Source organism: Sciurus vulgaris, assembly GCF_902686455.1.
Source record: "Sciurus vulgaris genome assembly, chromosome: 1".
NCBI lineage: Eukaryota > Metazoa > Chordata > Mammalia > Rodentia > Sciuridae > Sciurus > Sciurus vulgaris.
This window is the reverse complement of record NC_136461.1, coordinates 4443412-4463657: the sequence shown is the minus strand read 5'-3', so window position 1 is coordinate 4463657 and position 20246 is coordinate 4443412. Positions and strand designations below refer to the sequence as shown.

Sequence of the window (20246 nt, the reverse complement as noted above, 5' to 3'; positions counted from 1 at the left end):
CATCACCAAACAAAAGGGGTCTGACTGAGGCAAATGCAGATCCTCTGGCTTTTTTAAGCCTGATAAAAGCAGCCTCTAGAACAACCTAAGTCTGTTATATTGCCTAAGCTTCTATACTACTCAGTGACTAAAGCCTGACATTACTCAGCTTATCAGAACCAGTGAGACTAAACTATCTAAATTCTCAAGATAAACCAAGTTAGGGCAGACAATCACAAACAAAATCTAACCAAGTTCAGGCTAATGAGTGGTATTGCCTTCTCCTTTGAAAAATGGATTCTAAGACAAATTAAGAAAGTTCATCTGAACACCTACTATGTGCTGTGTACATGGAGTATTTCAAGTACTTTTCAGTTTGATGACTGATACACTGTCGACATCAGATAGAGGAATGCAAGAAGGAGAAACAGAGAGGGGACAGAACTTTGGAGGAGGGGAAGAGAAAGGAAAAATAGATGCATCAAAGAGAAAGAAGACAGATGAAAGGGCCGGAGAAAGCCAGCAGGGCGCTCTACTTGGTTCACCCTGTAACTAAGAGCAAGCCCACCTCAGGGTTCTCACACTTGACTGCTCTAGGGAGTGGATGCTGGGGCTTTGCCTTCAGGAAGGGTACTGATCAGTGTTGGCTGAATGATTAAACTAGAGATCCATTTTAATTTACAATGTAGCCAACTACAGAACTAACTGCACTGGTCCATATTTCAGAAGCATAAGTCAGTATGTGCACAGGGCATTTACCAATTTTTGTTTAAAAAAAAACCCAAATCTTCCTATATTTCTGAACCTGTTAATCAATGGTTCTCTGTTGGACCACAATCAGTCACGGGATGGGGCTAGTGCTCCAAGTTTAAAAAAAAACTGCACAACTGATTCCAGATGCACAACCAGGATCAAGGAAGCCACTGCTATAGAGACCCTACAAGTGCCACATACGTAATGGAGCCTTCCTGATAATGGTGGTAGTGGACTGTTGGAGCCAGCTATTCCATCATATGAGATCTTACTAAGTTAGGGGTGCTATTAAGTTAAAAGGTCCAGTGGCTGAGAGACACTAATGCAGTTCAGGTCCCTGCAACCAAAAGAGCAGAAGAGTCTCTTGTTAAAAGAGGTTCCACCAGGTTTGCAGGTGAATGCAAGGCAGCAGGTATCAGGAGGTAAGCAGCACCTGGACTTAAATGCCAGTTCTGCAACTCTGCAATCTACTAGGGATGTGCACCTGGGAAAGTGTATTTAGCCTACCTAAGCCTCAGCATTCTCAGGTGCAAAACTGAGTTAACAAACCATCCACCTCCTGGATAAATCTGGATGATTAAAATGTATGTAAAGCACTGGGAACAATGCAACACACATTCTCATGCAAGAACAACTGTGAGGTCCCATCCTTCTATCTACTTAAGAAGAGTCCAAAGCCTCATACAGTCAAGTAAAAGCCTCTAAACAGTCCACCCTCTGACTCCTTGAAAGCCAGCTAGACCACTTAGCAGAGTGGAGGTAGGAAGGCTAACTAGGCAAAAGGCACTCCCTCCCTCAGACCTCTCCCCTTATACCTCCATAACCCAGAAGAGTTAAAACTAAAGAACATACAGACAGAGGGTCAAGTAGCTTCTAGCGGCTGCACTTCTTTCCTAAAAGGTTAGGAAGCCACGTTTAACTTTACCCACTGAACTTTACCTGTTTCAGAGGTGCTTCAATATCATCAACTGTGCAGTCCCCCCTCCAAGCACTCAAGGGTTTCTAAATCAATGTTAGAAGACTAACGTGGGCAGGGGAGAGGGGCATTGAAGTGTCATTCTGTGTAGGGTGTATGTCCTGCTTGCGGTGTGCAGGCGTGGCCACGCTTGCTACATGTCAGCACTGCTCTGAGGATTCCACACATATCAGCTCAGCTAACACTCACCAGGATCCTTTGAGTAGGTGCTACTATTATCATCCTCAAGTTAAAGAGGAGGAAACTCAGGCACAGAGAGGTTAGACCGCTTGCAAGAGGCCAAGGTGGGATTCAAACCACAGCAGCCTGGCTCCAGAGCCATGGTCCTGGCCCTTCACCACGGGGTTCACTACCACTGCCTCTTGGCACAGCCATAGGATGAGGTTCAGTTTCAAAAGGACCTTTCTTCTGAGCTCCCAGTGTGTGTTTCATTTATCCTCCCAACAACCCTAAAAGGCAAGTAGGAGACACACAGTATCTACATTTCACATACACAGAAAATGGAAGCAGCATCAATGAAATGTTTTACAAACTCCTACGTGGTCAACCAGACAACTAATTTCAGTTTTCCACTCCAAAATTAAAGTGTTAAGTTCTTTCTGTTTGATTATTTTAGTTTTGGGGTCCACCACCTCAAAAGACACCAATGACATGTCCACAGACCTTGCTGCCAGTCCAAAGCAAGTTTTCTGACTCTCAGGCAAGGGTTTTTTCAGTGAATCATGATAACAAAAACTTACCGAAGTCCCAAATACAAACCATGTAACTAATGTTCATTGAAAATAACAAGTGTATTCATGTACTAGCTCTCTTAGAAAAATTAGGTTATCTTAAAATATATTTAGCCGAAAACTTTAAAAATTTCAACTGATATAATCACAAAATAAAACATGACAATAGAAACATTTCTGCACCTATTAATGTCTCTACATCTTTTACTAGAGGCTATAATTTTAGTATTTGGCTCTCTCAAGTAGATGGGAGCCCACAGGGGAGCCAACTCTGTCATCAGGGAACTTGTGACTCCCCAGGGAACCAGGCACCAGCTCATCCCTCAGCAAGAGGAGTGGAGCTGACAAGCAGTCACTGTCCCCTGCAGCCCTGTGAGTCTATGAACTTCAAGTCAGGCACCATTCCTTTGGTGCTAGAAGGACATGGCATCAAAGGAACAAATAAAGGACATACCTGAGGCAAAAATAATTAAATAAATAAATAAATGTTTTCTGGATCTGGAAAATTTCTCTGCACAATTGTGGAACACATTATAAAAAAGAACACCTTAAAATTCAAGATTCGGCAAGGAAGCTGCTCCCAACCATTGGAACATTTATAATCACAGGGGCTTTGCAATCACAAGATGAGTTGACTATTTGTATTCCTCAACTCTGATATTTTTCAATTCTGTGAAAAGAAAAGATACCCAAAAGGGCAAAGGCAGCTTTCCAGGTAAATAGGTGTAACATGCAAAAAAACAAGCCTTCAAGCTGAAGTGTTCGTGAGAGTTCCAATCTCCAATGAACAGCTCACCACAACTAATTTTAATTTGTGGTTCTAATGAATGATATAAACTTTTATAGGTATCAACAAAGCTCAGAGAGGACTTAAATCCATTTCAGTGCTCATTTAGCAGCTTCAGCTGTGTGCAATTAAAACATCAGCATTAAATGTTAGAGAATAAAATAATGAGACACTTAAAAAATCATCTGTGCCTCACCGGGCCATGTTAAGAGTCCATAGCTTTTTTTTTTTTTTTTTTTTTTTTTTTTAAAACATGGTTTCTTAGGAATATTTTTCCAATTCAAAGAATTAACTCACATTTGACTTTTGGTTTGTTTTGCTTTTAAGAATTTTCTGAAAAGAAGACTACCATAAAAATACATTATTTGTAAATCAATCTGTTATAGGGACCATCAGAGCTGACTGATGAAGTTTCAGCAGAGACAAAAAGCACATTTTTTGGTCAAGTTAAAACTGTGACTTTTCCTTAACTTAGGTCTTGAAGAAATAAAATACTGAAGGAGGTGGGAAAGGTAAAAACTGCTATGAAAATAGTTTATATTCTTCCAGCCCTTCAATGAAATTAAAAATAATACTCTAAGTTTTCCCTCCCAAAAATACTTGAGAATACAAAATATAACCTAAGGGTGCAGAACGTGGCTGCTAAGACTAACAAATTCAAGTGGCTAGTATTTCTGAAGGGAAGACAAGTCGTCTTGCAATGGCAGGGCTGTGTGGTAACAGTGGGTGTGTGACGGGGAGTGGCAGTAAAGTGGAGGTAAGGGGGGCGGGGTGCAATACATGTGAATGTCACTTAATTCAGCTTTTGCAAAACATTGTAGAAGAGGAACTATCCTGTATGGGGAAATGCACTCACTAAACTTAAATTTTAAAAGGATGAAAACACAGATTACATTTTATTTTATAAAACTGAAATGAATTTTAATACAAAAAATGAAGACAGCATTTTGCAAATTTATCGCTCAAAGGGGTATCTCTATCTGAGGAAATCAGCGTGCTACACTTTGAGAGATGAAATGTTACAGCTTGTACACCAAAATTAAAAATGAAATTAAATTAAAAAATGAAATGGTTACCAAGGTAATGCAGGTCAGGGGATCAAAGGTGAAGGGTCACACATTATTAAAAAGAAATCCAAAAGGACGGCTGCATCATGATCTCTGCAAAACAAAGGAGCTCCAGTAAGTACAACTAATATCTCCGAGAATTTTAAATCAAGCTCTTGAAAAGAAGATTCCACTGTAATTGAAAATGGTCATTCCTGATTCCATACAGAGTCATTTTTATTTAGGTACAAAACCAATTTTTAATTACCTGTTACCAAAAACAACTTCATAAACATTTAGCCATTCGATCATATTAAAACCCAAAATATCTCAAATTGACATTGATTGGGGAAGTAGTGATATTTTAGTGGGAGCCCATACCCTGTTTTCTGGAAATGACAGTGTTTGATAAGTTGCTAACATATCAGAAATCTAATTTGGTCACAGCATGGTGAGTTTTTTCCCTCTCCTCAAGGAATGAGTTCCAAAATTGAGTTTTTGCAAATTTCTTTCATTTGAAGTAGCTGCATAAAATTTCCATTATTGGAACATTTAGTATAACAATGTTCTAGAAGATAGCAATAAAGTGATACATGATAAAATAAACTGTGTAACTATATCTATTAAGATCTGTTCTCACATTCGACTCTCACTGCACAGGGAAAAAAGGGCATTTTAAGCAAAATAACTTGCTAGTCCTACTGGAATTACAAGGCGTTAATAGAGGCTTGACACAAAGATCTACAGAGGGAAAAAAGTAACAGACTTAATTTCTTCAACAAATGTTACAATGTACTCTTTCCCATTAACTAATTTATGTTTTTAAAAAGAAAAGAGCTAAGTTTTGTTTTGAAAAATGTAGCTACCACCTAAATCACAACATAGTTGCTTAACTTTGAGCAACAGTAAATTAACTGTTAACAGTGCAATAATTAAGTTACAGTAAACAATTGCAATATTCATTTCACTAGTAAATAAAACAAATAGTTGAGCCTACTACGATTATCTTCAGCATCTCATCTCTGAAAACTAAGCTTGAGGAGGGTACATTCCCTGATCTCAGAATCCAAACTTCTGCTTACTGGACAGCAGGTTCTAAGAACAACACACATTATGTCCTGCCACACAGGAGAGCAGGTGAAGCACAACTAGCAAAAGGAACTTGGCTGGGTTACAATTCTTTCATAAATCCCCACTTGCCATTTCTTCTTCCATTCTCCCACGTCAGCTCTGCCCAAAAATATAACACTTAAGTTAACCTTGTTAAAATCAAATTCCCCAAACACTTACAGATTAAAATACAGACAACTGTCCAAAAGGATTTTATTAAAAGGAATAGGATATTCTTTCTAGTGACTTATGGCAATCAATAAATAAACAACTATAAATGCCAGATTTTTGTTCCCTCTGATTAAGTTGTGTTAAAATAACTTGCAGAGCTTCATGCACTGGATACAAGTGAGTTAGTGCCTTAAGGCCACATTTCTAAAAACATGACTTTTTCCCTTTAAGTTGCACTGCTAATGAAAAGAAAAGCAGCATTCCATTTTTCTGGAATGCTCATCTCACACAGTCACATATGCATTTGTTGCTGGGAGGCATGCAAGCAATTTTGAACACTACAGAAGGAATCAATACCCATCAAAACAATGCATACATTGTTTTAGTAGCATCATTACTTAGACCATTTCAGCATGTTTGTAACAAACGGCAAGAAGCCAGCAGTGTGATGTTAGTCAAGTTTTGTTTTCCTAAGGTATCACTCTATTAGAAAGAAAAAGCAACAGGACTATTCAGAACAAACATCTCTATAGGTCATATTCATTTCCAAAACCTGTATTTTTAAAATAATCTCTTCTTGACAATTAAAGATGATGAAGTACCTACGGGTGACTTTAAAAAGTCTTCTAAGTTATTATTAGAATTCACCAACTCACAAAAAAATGGTGCCCTAAACTTTCTACCAGTTAATCCCTGCCAGAAGTTCCAGACACCCACTGCCAAAGCAGCATGTCTCCACCTCCAAGGAGTCAGGAATTGCTCCTCAGCACCTGAATATTACAACCAACAGAATTCCCACAAATGATTCCATGGGACTGAGTCCATCTTTCCACCTAAATATTCAGCAGTTCTAACAAACTGGCTTTGAAGGAAATTGTGCCAAAATAAAAACATTTTAGGCGGTTTAAAAACAAAAAGTCAATGCAGGATCTTAGGAATATTTTCCAAATGAGTTTGTTATTGGGTAAAGGAAGGTAAGGGCAGTACACAGTTCACCATGATCCTCAGAGCCAAGGATCTCACAATACAAGTGAGCAAGCAAAAGGCAGCTGGAAACCCTCAGGGGTGACACAACCCCAGCCAGCAGCTGACCCCCACCCCATCCACCCTCCCCCGCAATAGCAAGAAGAGCCAATTCTCAGAGCCAGTCCACTTGCAGAGGGCAGGTATGGGAAACTCACATATATTTTTCCCACAGAACAATGCAGTAAGCAGCTGTTATGGTTAACACCCACCTATTTGCCCTGGAATTTTTTTAAATTACAGTTCTGCTCTGAATTCTCAAAGATGACTGGGCCTGAGTAGCTTCCCCACACACACCCCAAGAGGTCAGCCCTGGTCCTAACTTTGGAGTCAAGGTATTCTCTCTGTGCAACCTCCTTCCTGCCTCCGAGTCCTATTCCCAGGCCCCAGACAGCAGTGCCTCATGAACTACGATGACCCATCTTCCTTCTCCAGTCGCCTCCCATTTCCTAAGGCCATGGTCAGCTAATGACTGCATGGACTGAATTAATACTATGACGAACAGACTGAGTGGCAATCAGCAAACCCCCAAATGGTCAGCCTGCACGGTGTTTTCACATCGAGAGGTACAGAAGGCTAGTTAACCTCAGGAAGACTTGTTACAATTAAAGCTAGTCTCTTTCTATAATCAGTAATGAATTAAAGGGAAAGGGCTCAAAAACCCTAACCAAACCCAAAACCTGTGGGTGTAAACACAGTATACATGCTAATCTAAAACTGGAAATGACTCTATGTCACCACACTCATGAGCTACAAGCCTAAAAGAAGAAAACACACAGAACCTGTCTCACGGAACATCAAGTCACCGGTGCTCCAGCAGACAGTATTTCTCCAGGGAATTCTCGCCCACAGTGAGCTCTATCTGGACAGCAGTGAATTGGGATGTGTACTCTCCATTACATGATTTGTTTTGGTTTGTTTGTTTTTGTTTTGCAGCAGGGGTAGGAAGGGAATGTGATCCAAAAGCACAAGGAATTGTTTCAACTCTCAAGACATAGAGCAAAAATGATATTTCTAAGAAGGTTAAATCATGACAGAAAAGATGCCATTTTTACCTCAAGCATAATGCCTTCAAAATAAATACATGGAAGAACTGGAAAGAAATAAAAATATGGTCAAGAAATTCAAAGAATAAGAGAAACTAGGTGACAGTTGAATCCTACACATTTTACCAATTCTTATAATAAAAAAAAAAAAAAACAGCTATTAACTCAATGATAATAATACAATGCTTTCTGCAGTGGAAACTAACTTCAGAATCCAACACAGGAGCACACACCTATAATCCCAGTGGCTCGAAGGTTGAGACAGGAGAATCTCAAGTTCAAAGCCAGCCTCAGGAACTTAGACTCTGTCTCTAAACAAAATATAAAAGGGGCTGGAGATGTGGCTTCTTGGTTAAGCACCACTGGGTTCAATTCCTGGTGTCCTCCCACCAAAAAAAAAAAAAAAAAAAAAAAACTAACTTCAGCAAGTGTATTCAGCAACTAAAGCCATTTAGTTGGGTAAATTTTATTTTTAATCTAGAAATATGCACAAACACTAGCATGCCATTCAATAAAATGTAAAATGCACTTGAGCTACGTATATTCTCCAGTTAAGGGGGAGTTATATTTCTATTCCACTTCCTGTTGCCATTTATTTGAGTTTTTCCCATATGGAATAAATGCCATCCACTGAAAACCCAAAGAAGAGCAGCAATTGGTTCTCATGTGTGCAGCTCATCCACATGCCACCCATCAGCCCTTCCTCTCCCCTGCTGCCAATGGTCACCACTTTCCCAACCCTTCAAAAAGTACATTTCCTGTCAAACTTTTCAAAGTCAGTCTAAGATACTTGTCAGTTTCTAAAACTTTCCATAAATGATACAGTAACCTATACCTATAATCATCATATTATTTCCACTATATTCCTCAAAAAGAAAACAAAAGCAGAAACTACAATACCTTCCTACCTCCCATTTTATCCTCAACAATGTAACTTTTTCCCCATAATGGCTTCAAAGATTTCACAAAAGGATGAAGTGAGTGGGAGGAAAGAAATGCAAATCGCCAGGACACTTCTGAGTGATTCACGTGCTCATTATCATGGTGTGGGGTGTGGGGACAGTCGTAAAGTGTCTACCTAGGTACCCTTATAAGGCAGACGCAGCAATGTGCAGTTTAACAGAAAGACAAATGCGACATGTTCTCACTTCTACAGGAGCTAAAAAGTTGACATCATAAACGGAATATTGATTACCAGAGCCTGGGAAGGGATGGTTAACAAGTGCAGGGGGCACTGGTGGAAAGAAGGAATAACTTCGAGTGCTCTATAACACTGTAGGATGACTACAGTTACAACAACTGTACCTTCCAAATAGTTAATCAAGAGGATTTTGGATGGTCTCAACGCAAAATAAAATAAATAAATATCTAAGTTAATGGGATATGACAATAACCCTGACCTGATCATTATACACCATACACATGAGTTAAAACATCATACTGTACCCCATAAATATGTGCAATTATTATTTGTCAATCAAAAATAAAAACTTAATTTTAAAAAACAAATGTGTTAACTTATTGTATGCCAACTGCTCCTCAATAAAGCTGTGTAAGAATGAGAATAGTAGATGGGAGAACATGCCAGGGACGTGCCTTCCCTGCATGCTCAGAGCCAGGCTGCCATGCTGCAGCTGTGGCTGCCCGTGCAGTCAATGCCAAGAGATTCACGGGGAAGCCCATGGAGCTACGATTCCTGAGTTACTTCTTGTCTTCCTGTAACCTGAGACAATAAAAAATCCCTCTGACATTTCCCATTTCCTCTAGTCACTGATTCTCACACTTCAGACTAAATACGAACCCCCTATCTAAACAGTGTCCTTGTACAAGTAGCTTCCCATATCCTCTCAGCAGGAAATTATAATTTAGGACATCAAAGAAGTACCTAAGGAATCTAGATTTCTGGTAAATCCCAGGTAAGTCTGGCCAGGAGCCCACAATCCTCATTTTAGAAATACTGCCCAGGTAGGTTCAACCCAGTTCTCCAGGACCCACAAACATACACTGGTCTCAGACAGGCAACCAGTTACAGATATCGAGGTTGCTAAAATGTAAATTAAAAATAAATTCAAGCTGGTAACAGTTTAACAGGGCCTCCCTTATAAGACTTGAAAACTTTAAATGCCAATAGAGACCTGAAAAGTCTTTAAAACCCCAAACAGCAAAGCTACATTTAAAGATGGAATGGCTAGAGGATATAAGAAGTCCATTCTGGGTTTTAAAAATCACATACAGCTGAACCTGGGTTCAAGCAATACCTCTATCTCTTACTCCTTCTGCAACCTTAGACAAATTATTTAGTATTCCAACTTGTCTCTTTCTTCATTTAGAACATGAAAATAATAACATCCCTACCTATAGGGCTGCTGTGAGAATTAACAAAAAATGTTAATATGGACTGTATGGCGGGGTGCTCAGCACCTAAAAAGCAGGGACATTAGCTCTATGGTTACTATGATCGTGATGCTGATCATCTTACATTCCTTTTCTTATCTGAGTCCTTCCACAGCTTACAAGGGAGACACTTCTATCTCTGTTTTTTGCAGATGGGTAAATGCTGAGCTCAAGACTGTAAATCTTAAAACTGACAGCTGAATTCAAATGGGATCTGACCAGATCTGTTCTATTCCACTAAAGGAACAGTCAGGGGTTGGCCTGCAGGTTCTCCCCCAGTCCCCAGCAGGCTCACATGCTCAGGTCCCCACATTCTGCAAAGGGCACCCCGTAGCTACTGATTCATGTGTGCTGAAGTAGAGAATGACCGAATGGACAGATGGGTCAAGAGTAGCACAGGCTGAACACACACCACTCCATTCCCTACTGTACCTATCACTGCACCCTGCACAAGGCATTTAAAAGACTGCCCAGGGTATTGTATCAATTGACTGAGAGACATCAACTCGAGAACTTATTTGCATATACCTTCATGCTAAAATCAAAGAGTACTTGTTTCCATTCGAAAGACTAAATTAATCCATAAGTAAACACTTACTCCAGAGCAAACTCGGTATCAGGTAAGAGGGATGGATACACAGCAAAGACCAGAGAAAGTCTCCACTGGTCTACCTTAGCACTGGAGGCTAATTCAGAGCATGACGGGTACAGCGAAGAAGCACAGAAACACATATCAAGAGCAGGACCCAACTGCGCCCCAGGGCTGGCTTACAGAGAAAGCATAAGGAATAGTCAAGTTGAGACTGAAGGAGCACAAGGTGGTGGGTGCCTGTCATTCTAAGCAGGAAAGGACCACATTTTGGAGCAGAGTGTGCTGAAGGAATTCTGGGTGAGAAACCAGCAACTGGGACAAAAAACAAAGTGAGAAGGGCTTGACCAGAGGATGGAGAAGGGACAATTCAGTTACACAGGACAGTGACTGTTGAGCAGCAGGAATGGCGTGGGAAGCACAATGGGAATTATTCACAGGTGTGAGGAAAGAGCATTTCTGAAAGACCACTCTGGGTGCAGACCACACTGGGAGGAGGACAGAGTAGAGCAGGCATGTGGGCAGGGGTGTTCCTGAAGCAATCTGGAACCAAGTCATGCTGCCTGGACAAGAGTGGCACCTAAACAGAGGGATTTGAACAGAATGGAAACATACTTGGGAAGAAGAGCCAGTGGAAGTGGTTTAGAGTTAGTACAGATTAAAACAGGGAATGTGTCAAAAATGACCTCTTCTGGGGAGGAAAACGCTAACTTCACAGTGAAGAAATCTGATAAACAGTACCTCAGTCAGGTGACTAAGGTTAATATCACCAGTAATAAGTCACGCTGAGAATAGGAACCCCTGATGTGATGTGAGAACAGTTCTTTTCCTTTGTGGGTTTTCCAAAAACCCATAACCCCAGTCTAATGATGAGAGAAAAAGCAGACAAACACAAATTGAAGAACATCATATAAAATACCTCACCTGTCAAGGTCAATAATAACAAGGAAAGTCTGAGAAATTGTCAGCATAATGGAGCCTCAAAACATATGACAACTGAATGTAATATGGCATCCTGGGTGGGATTCTGGAAAAGAAAAGGACATTAGGGGAAACAAAGGAAATCTGAATTTCCTTTGGAGTTCAGTTTATAATAATGTATCTATATTGGCATTGGTTGTGACAAACAAACCACAGTAATTTTAACAGGGGCAACTTGGGTTCACAGAACTCTTAATGTTCTTGCAGCTTCGCTGTGACTCTGAAAGTATCCCAAATTAGAAGGTTTGTTTTAAAACTGACCCTCAGGATATGACTTGAGCACCTGAGAGGCTGAAGTACCCTTTCCTGAGACAGTACATGGGGTTAGGGTGCACTCCCTTTACCGCAGGCATGCAAGGCAGGAGCAACCCATTAGACACCCCAGTGCAGACAGTGGGGAGGCAACTCAAGTGGAGCTCAGTGCAGAGGACCTGAGCTCAATAAGCAACGGAGTCCTTGGCAAACAAACTATGGAAGTGTGTAGGGTCACCTAGAATAAGAATGGACAGCAAGGGGAGAAGCACCCAAACTCACAGGAGCAGAGAGCAGAATGGGAGTGGCCAGGGGAGGGGCTGGAGGAAACAGGAAATGCTGGTCAAAGGGGATAAACTTTCAGTTGTGGGATGAGTGTGTTCTGGGCCCTAGCACACAGCACGGCGACTATGGTTGATAATGCTGTCCTGCTTACTTGAAACTTGCTAAGCAGATTTCAAGGGTCCGTGTCTCCCCCTACATGTACCTCATGCATGGTGAAGCATGCAATGTATATATTCATATCAAATTGTTACTGTAAACCTTGAATATACATTATTTTTGTCAATTATATCTCCTAAAGTGGGGGAGGGGGTTATAGCCTTTAAAAATAGTGTAATTCATTGTTCTTGTTGTCTTTATCCCCTTAAAAAAGTTATACTGTTCATGTAGAACATGAAACTACTTGACAAAATCTCTTTGCTGCTCTTTTAAAAATCCAAGGGGCAGGGGAGAAGGGCCTTAGGTCTAATTCCTGAGAAATATCCACTTTTAATGGTTACAGAAAGAAGGTCTAGGATCAAGCCCTGAGGAAAGTCTGGCTCTGGGGAAAGTATGGCTCTCAGATTTGCACACCCATGTTCACAGCAGTGTTATTCAAAATATCCAAAGGTAGAAGCAACCAAAGTGTTCGTTAAGGATGGAATAACAAAATGTGGTCTATACATAATGGAATATTATTCAGTCTTTAAAAGAAAGGAAGTTCTGTTACATGCTACAACATGGATGAACCTTAAGGACGTCAGGTTAAAAGAAGTCTAGTCAGTCACAAAAAAAAGATAAACACTCCACGTGTAAGACTCCACGTTCTGAGGACCCTGGAATAGGTAGATTTGTAGATGGATGGTAGAATGGTAATTGCCAGGGGCTGGGAGAGTGGCATGGGGAGTTGGTGTTTGACAGGAACAAAACTGCAAAAAAGTTCTGAAGTGGGAGTGCATGATCCCAGAGCAGCACTTCTGAACACTTTCCTAATCATGTGCAGCACACTGGGAATAGGTTGCAGGTATTGATCCCTGGTCCACTGTGAGGGGACAGGCCACCCAGACCACATCCAGAGCACTCCTCCACTTACCAAACGACCCTGCAAATATTCTTATTCTTGATGTATTCTAAGATATGAGAAAGGCTAGGAAGTAATGGCTAGAGAAATACAGGTAAGGATTATTTCAATTCCATCTTCAACAGCAAAGACAGTTGCTCTATATACATTTTTCATCAACTCACAACTTCTAAAAGATTATGTGACCTCAACTTATTGAAATCAGTACAGAGATAATTCGCACAAATGAATATCTATGTAAAGTCACACCCCTGTTTTCTGATAGATACTTAAGATGGGAAGAGAAGCAGTAATGTCCTCTTTACAGTAAGTGACAATAAGTAAATTACTGCATAAGGAAAGGAATATGGCATGCAACTGATACAGGCACAGAACAATGGACTGCTGGGCAGAGTCAACTGTCAAGAACCATATAACTATAAAAACTGAGCACATGATAAAGGCGGCATTTTAAGTCAGCAGTAAAGCATCAACAATTCAATAATAAGCATCTGTTTCAGAGAAAAACCAAATGAGAGTTCTACTTTACCCTGCCCATCTTGAGGATAAAAATTCTAAACAAGAAATTAGAACATCTAATTACTGGTGTAGGGAAGACTTCCTAAGTTTGCTACCAATGCCAGAAAGATTCAAAGTTTGAGTGCATGACTCACCAGACTGGCATGAGGATGTATCAAGTAAAAAATAAATAAATAAATAAATAAAGATGAATACAGATGGCTAACAGAAGAAAAATTATACAAATGCGTTTTTAAAAAAAAACACTTGGAAATCAGAAAGGAAAAAGAACCCATCCAAAAAAAGAACAAAAGACTAACAACAATTCAAAAAAGATATTAAAAAAATAAATATGAATACACTGTTGGTAAGGGTCTGGGGGAAATGGACACTTGTATTTGGCAATTCAGAATTCAAGTTGATAGCTTTTCAAAAGGCACATGGCAAATGCTTATACTTTGACAAGCACATCTGTCCTAAGATAATAACAAAGAAGCGTGCAAAAATATGTGGACATGCCTGGAAAGGTGGTGCACATCTATAATCCCAGTTACTCAGGAGACTGAGGCAGCAGGATGAAAAGTTCAAGGCCAGACTCAGCAACTTAGCAAAACCCTACCTAAAAATATAATTTTAAAAGGTCTGGGGTTCAGTGGCAGTGTCCCTAGGTTCAACCTCTATTAATCACCCCCCCAAAAAAAAAAGTTAACAGAAAGTTAAGTGCATCACTGCTTATAAAAACAAAATATGGGTTGGCTTAAAATCTTTATGGAACACTGTACTATATAATCATGCACACACACACATACACACAAACATATTCACTGACATGTAAAATGCCCATGATAAATTGTGTTACAAGAAAACAGTTAAAAGGGATATATGATTCCTCTTCTATGTGTGTGTATATGATTCACACATACTTACATGCAAATATGTATCACACACACATACATATGCATCTTTAAAATCCAAGTACGGATATTACCATGATTTGGATATGTTTGAGTGTGTCCCCTAAAGTCCACACATGTCAGAGGCTTTGGTCCTAGGGATGGAGGTACTGAGAGGGGATGTGGAACCTTCAACAGGTAGGGCCCAGTAGGAGCTTCTTAGATCAAGTGGGGCACGCCTTCAGAAGGGGTTAAGCTACTTCTCATGGGACCCTGGTTGGCTGCCACAAGAGGGCTGTTCTAAGAGCCCGGGTCCGATCCACCCAGGTTGTCTTCCTATTGGGCAATATGATCTCTCCCACTCACATGCTCTCCAGTCTTCAGCCATCAGGCCCTCACCAGAGGCTGAACCAAAGGGGCCATTCAATCTTGGACTTTCAGCCTCCAAAACTATGAGCTAAATACACCTCTTCACTTTATAAAGTAACAGAAAGACTCACTAATACAAATACATATCAAATTGTTGAGAATGTTATCTTCTACAATGTATAATTTTAGAGAAAATTTTCTACTTTTTAACCTCCACACTCCTATTACTAGAATTTTTTCAATGACCATTTATTACTTTTATAATTAAGTATATTTTATACACTTTTACCAGAGAGATAAAGTGATTTCTCTAAGAAAGGACTGACAACCAGTGGCAAAAAGGATATAGTCATTTTGTATGCTCCCTTTTCCTCATTAATATGTGACATCTCTGAGACACAAGGAAACTTCCAGTTTTGACTGGTCTTAAAACACCTGTGCCAAATTCTTTTTGACAAAGGCATACCCTGCTGCCTCTAGAAGTCAGATCTTCATGAGCTAGTGCAAAGTCATAAATGGCACTGGAATCCTCCAATAAAGAGCTGAGACTCCGCAAACAAAGAACCATCTTCTTCATGCATGCCTAAATTAGCTGAGTCTGGCCTATCATAGAAATTCAAGTAAACTAGAAGACTGTCATGAGGCTGAACCTTGCAAGTCCATGAAAAGACTTGCTATGGGATCAGGCCAACTAACTGATCAAAAAAAAGGACAGCAAGGAGAGTGGCTCAGCTTAACATATGACCACTGCAGCTTAAATCCCAGCTAAACTGCTTTCTTTCATTGGCATAACACACACACACACACACACACACACACACACACACACACACACACACCACTTTAAAGCAGGATAATGATGAAAGCATTAAACATCTTCAATACAAAAACCAATATAATAGTGCAAATTTGATTTTTTTTAAATTTTTTTAGTTGTATAGATGGACATAACTTTATTTATGTTTATGTGGTGCTGAGAACTGAACCCAGTGCCTCACATGTGCTGGGTAAGCGCTCTACAACTGAGCCACAACCCTAGCCTGAATCTGATTTTTAAATTACTGAAAACAGTCACCTCTCATTTGGGTAATGTCCCTAATTAAAGTAAGATTTGTAAATTATATTAATATACCTGAGAAACATACAGCAGACCAAACTAAAGCCATGAAACAAAGGTAACCAAAGGATCCAAAACACAATTGAATAACTGAATCCTTTGAAAGCAAAGATAATTACAATTTGAATTGGGAATATGGGTACTACCCTATATCTTCATTTGCAACTGTATTCCACAACTCATTTCATTCCATCCTTGAGATAGTATATCATTAATTGATTCATTTAACAATTATTTATTGAGCACTTACTATGTGTCAGGCACCATTCTAGAGATAGCAGTGAGTAAAACAAAAATCTGCCCTGTTATATCTTGCACTCTAGTGGCATCAAGTACATAAATGTCACCCACTACATATAATCACAAAGTCCACCCACCTCAGCACTTCTCTTCTGTACCTCCCATTAACAGGCTCTTGTTCTCTGTTTACAATGCACTTAGCAGATTATTTCTTTACTGTCACCTCCCTACTTTGGAAAGTAGGCTCCCAGAAGAGGGGGACGTCTGTTGTGGTTTATACTGTAAGGTCTTAGAATACTGCCTAGCATACAGATATTCAAATACCTGCTAACAAATGCCCTCTCTTCTCTCTATGGTCTCTCCATCCCAACAGAAGTTGCTCACACCTACCCCATCTGTAAAACAAAATCCAAAGCCCTCTGTCGCATAGCCTTCTACCTTACAGATTTTCTAAGAACTTGCAGGTCTACTTTCTAGTTCCCTCTGTAACTGGCTTATTTTTGTTTTGTAACAAAGCCTTCCTCATCTCTGAATTCAAGTTTCTTTTACTTTTTTAACTGAACAAGTTATACTCACTTCAAAGTACACAGAAAAGTGGCATCACATTCCAGAAACCTGGGAGTCATTCTCAACAGCTCCATCTCCCTCCCAGCCCACATTCAATCCGTCCCCAAGTCTGATTCTATTTCCAAACCCCATCCCCAAGCCATCCACGTATGTCAAGCTCCACTGCTGAGCTTCCCTGGGGCTGCAAATGCATCCAAGGTGTCGAGGCCGCCATTCCCACCTCCAATCAACTGACCAGTCAGCACACCACAAGATGGCAATAAAAGAAAAAGCACCTAAACAGAGTCCATTAAGGCTCTGATTTCAGAACTCCACAGGGGTACCTTCGCTGGGCTACACCAGTTTCCAAGGTGGCCTAAGGCTGAGAGCAAGCTGGCCCTTACTGTGGACTCTTCTCCTGCCACTGTCTACCTTACCCTACCCTCTAGTTTCCCTGAGTCTCACTTCTTCAAATGAGCCAAGCTCTTCTCCATTGTAAGGTCTTCCCACAAGCCCCATTCTGATCTCTCATCTCTGATCACCAAGCTAACACCTCCGCATCAGTTATGTCATGAAATATCACTTTCTACAAGAAAGCTTCTGGCTCCCCACCTAAATTTAGAGTCTGCTCTCTGACAGCAGCCTGAATTTTCCCTTTCTGACCCTTTAGATAATTTCCTAAAGATGTGGCTATTCATATGATTATCTGCTCAATGGCTATTTCCTTTTGAAGGCAAGACTGTCTTGATCACCATTATGTACATACCAGAGACAAGAACATACTTGGCACAAAGAAGGACCTCAACTGAATAGCTGGTTATCCTACCACACCACAAACTCTGCAAAGGTAATGTCTATTTTGTTCATCCTTAGGTATCTAGTCTAGCTCAGAGGGAACACTCAATGACTTTTATTGAATAAATGCTGAATTAATAAGGGAATGAGGAGCAATCACCATAATCCTATTTGCCAGTGAGAAAAACAAAATACATGTACCATCTTGGCATCTTGATATGAACAGCCTTCCAGGTTTTTCTGCAATGTGTTATTTCACAGCAACCAGCTCTTGCACCCCAGTGGCTATTCCAGCATCCAGGTTCTGCAGTACGTGCAGTGGTTCTGGCCTCTGGAGACAGTAGCACACTGCAGCCAGAAATGCTCAACAGCTCCCTAGCATCCTACTTGGGTGGTTTTAGCAAGGTGCCCCAGTGGACACCCCCCCCCCCCCGAAGAGCTTTACTCTGGAGTCCAACAGAGTGGCTTCTGCCAAACCCAGAGGTAGATTTCCATCAAGTTCCACCAGTTTGACACTCCATGCAGTAAACCAGAGCCACGTCCTCTGGATATTAGTCCTGTCTCAGTCCTGAGGGAAGTAGGGGCACTCTCTCTCAGCACTGGAGGCAGCAGCTGCTGCACGTACCTGTTCTTACTTTATCTATAGAGTTCTCTTCGCTTTTTATTAGCCAATCCCTAGTTACTTCAATTCCCTGTTCTTACTAGTATTCTTCATGTTAAATTTTTCTTTCAAGTTACTGGTTTCTCCCTCATTAACTGGATTCAGACTTATATGGATTTTGGAATAAATCTGTCAAGCATAAAGTAGGTGTCTCATATTTTTGTTTTATTCAGGTTGGGTATGTAGCTTAGTGGAAGAGAGCTTGCCTAGCATGAGCAAGGCCCTGGGTTCAGTCCCCAGCAATGCAAAAAAAGAAAAAAATAAGTATCGTGACATTTTTGTTTTTTCCATAAGTATCTAATTAACCAAATATCTTTTTTCCTTTTTCATTTAGTTTTATTGATTGATTGATGGATAGTGCCGAGGCTCAAACCCAGGGCTTCGCACATACTAGGCAATTGTTCTAGACCACTGAGCTGTGTCCCCAGCCTCCAAACATCATTTACTGCAGAGAAAATCCTTTGTGGACTACACTGTAGGGCCTCATGTTTCCCTACAAATGTGGGTCTCTTTCTAGACTACTTTGTTCAATTGGTGTACCTGTATAGTCTTTCACTAGAACCATATTCGTTTTATTACTATAACTTTATAATAAATCTTGCTATCCTGAAACATGAATCTGCTCACTTTGTTGTTCTTCAAAAAGGATCAGCTATTCCTGGATGCTTACATCTCCATGTACATTTTAGTATCCATTTGTTAATTTACACACACACATAAAAATCTGCTGGCATTCTGACTGATACATTGAGTGCTAGATGAATTTGGGACATAGCAACATTTTACAACTGGGGATTCTAATCCATGAACATAGTGTATCCCCTATTTGTTTAGTTCTTATTGCTTTAAATTTTTTTCTGAAAAATATGGATTTATATGTTACTACAATTAATATATTGTATTACACTTCCTGTTTGTCACTGGCATATAAAACTGGGTCTAAAGTTACTTTAAATCTTGCAATCTGGTTATTATTTAAAACAAGTTATAAGAAATACTTTTGGCTTCTGTGCATACAATTGTGTCATCTATAAAATCTGATATGTCTATTTTGATTTCTGTACTCTATTTTTCTTGTCTTAATTAGGTAGAAATTTCCCATAAAATAATAAACAAAAATGGTGATATTAAAAATAACTTCTTCCTTCCCCACTCTCAAAAGGAAAACTTTCAACATTTTCACCATTAAACACGACGCATGCCAGAAGATTTTTCTGAGTAACCTTTACCAAATTAAGGAAGTTACCTTTTACTCATAGTATGTGATTTCATGTTTAATGAGTATTGAATCTTATCAGTGGCAAATTTTGCATCTATTGACATTACATTATTTTTCTGCTTTAGTGTTTTATACTGATCAATTTTTCAAATATCAAACATATCTTTATAGTAAGTCTGACAGTCTAATTTTGGTCTTGAAATTTGTTAAAGCTAGGTTTACAGATCAGCAATTTTGGTAAATGTTCTCTATGCATACGAGAAGAATGAATAGTCTAAGAGTATTAGGTACAATGTATTTATTTCATGTTTTGTTATATCCCATATTTTGTTCTGAATATTTCTTATTTTCAAAATAATCTCTCTTGACAGGTACAGTGGTGCATGCCTATAATCCCAGAGGCTCAGGAGGCTGAGGCAGGAGGATTGTGAGTTCAAAGCCAGCCTCAGCAAAATGCAAGGCACTAAACAACTCAGTGAGACCCTGTCTCTAAATAAAACACAAAACAGGGCTGGGGATGTGGCTCGGTTGTCAAGTACCTCTGAGTTCAATCCTTGGTACCCACCCCCCCAAAAAATATCCTCTCTTCTACTTTGTCTAATCTACTACAAAATGACATCTCAATTAGATAATAATTATTATTAATAATGTTATTAATGTTGTTAATGTTATTATTAATTATGTTACCAAGATTTTCTAAGTCCTCTGATTCTTCGTTATTCTAGTTA

General features: G+C 39.8%; 1 protein-coding gene across 26 annotated transcripts in view; it reads right to left on the bottom strand.

The window, feature by feature from the left end:
• The window catches only part of CAMTA1 (calmodulin binding transcription activator 1), a 764551-nt gene that overhangs the window by 688229 nt on the left and 56076 nt on the right, over positions 1 to 20246 (bottom strand). For 3 of the 26 annotated variants that reach the window (XR_013759285.1, XR_013759286.1, XM_079111176.1), the window contains one exon: positions 4303 to 4386. The exons of 22 other annotated variants lie outside the window; for them this stretch is intronic. The gene's annotated coding sequence lies outside the window, so the exon portion shown is untranslated. Of the gene's footprint in view, positions 1 to 1897; positions 2158 to 4302; positions 4387 to 20246 lie in introns of all 26 variants that reach the window. One more of the 26 variants, XR_013759284.1, reaches the window with a different exon arrangement.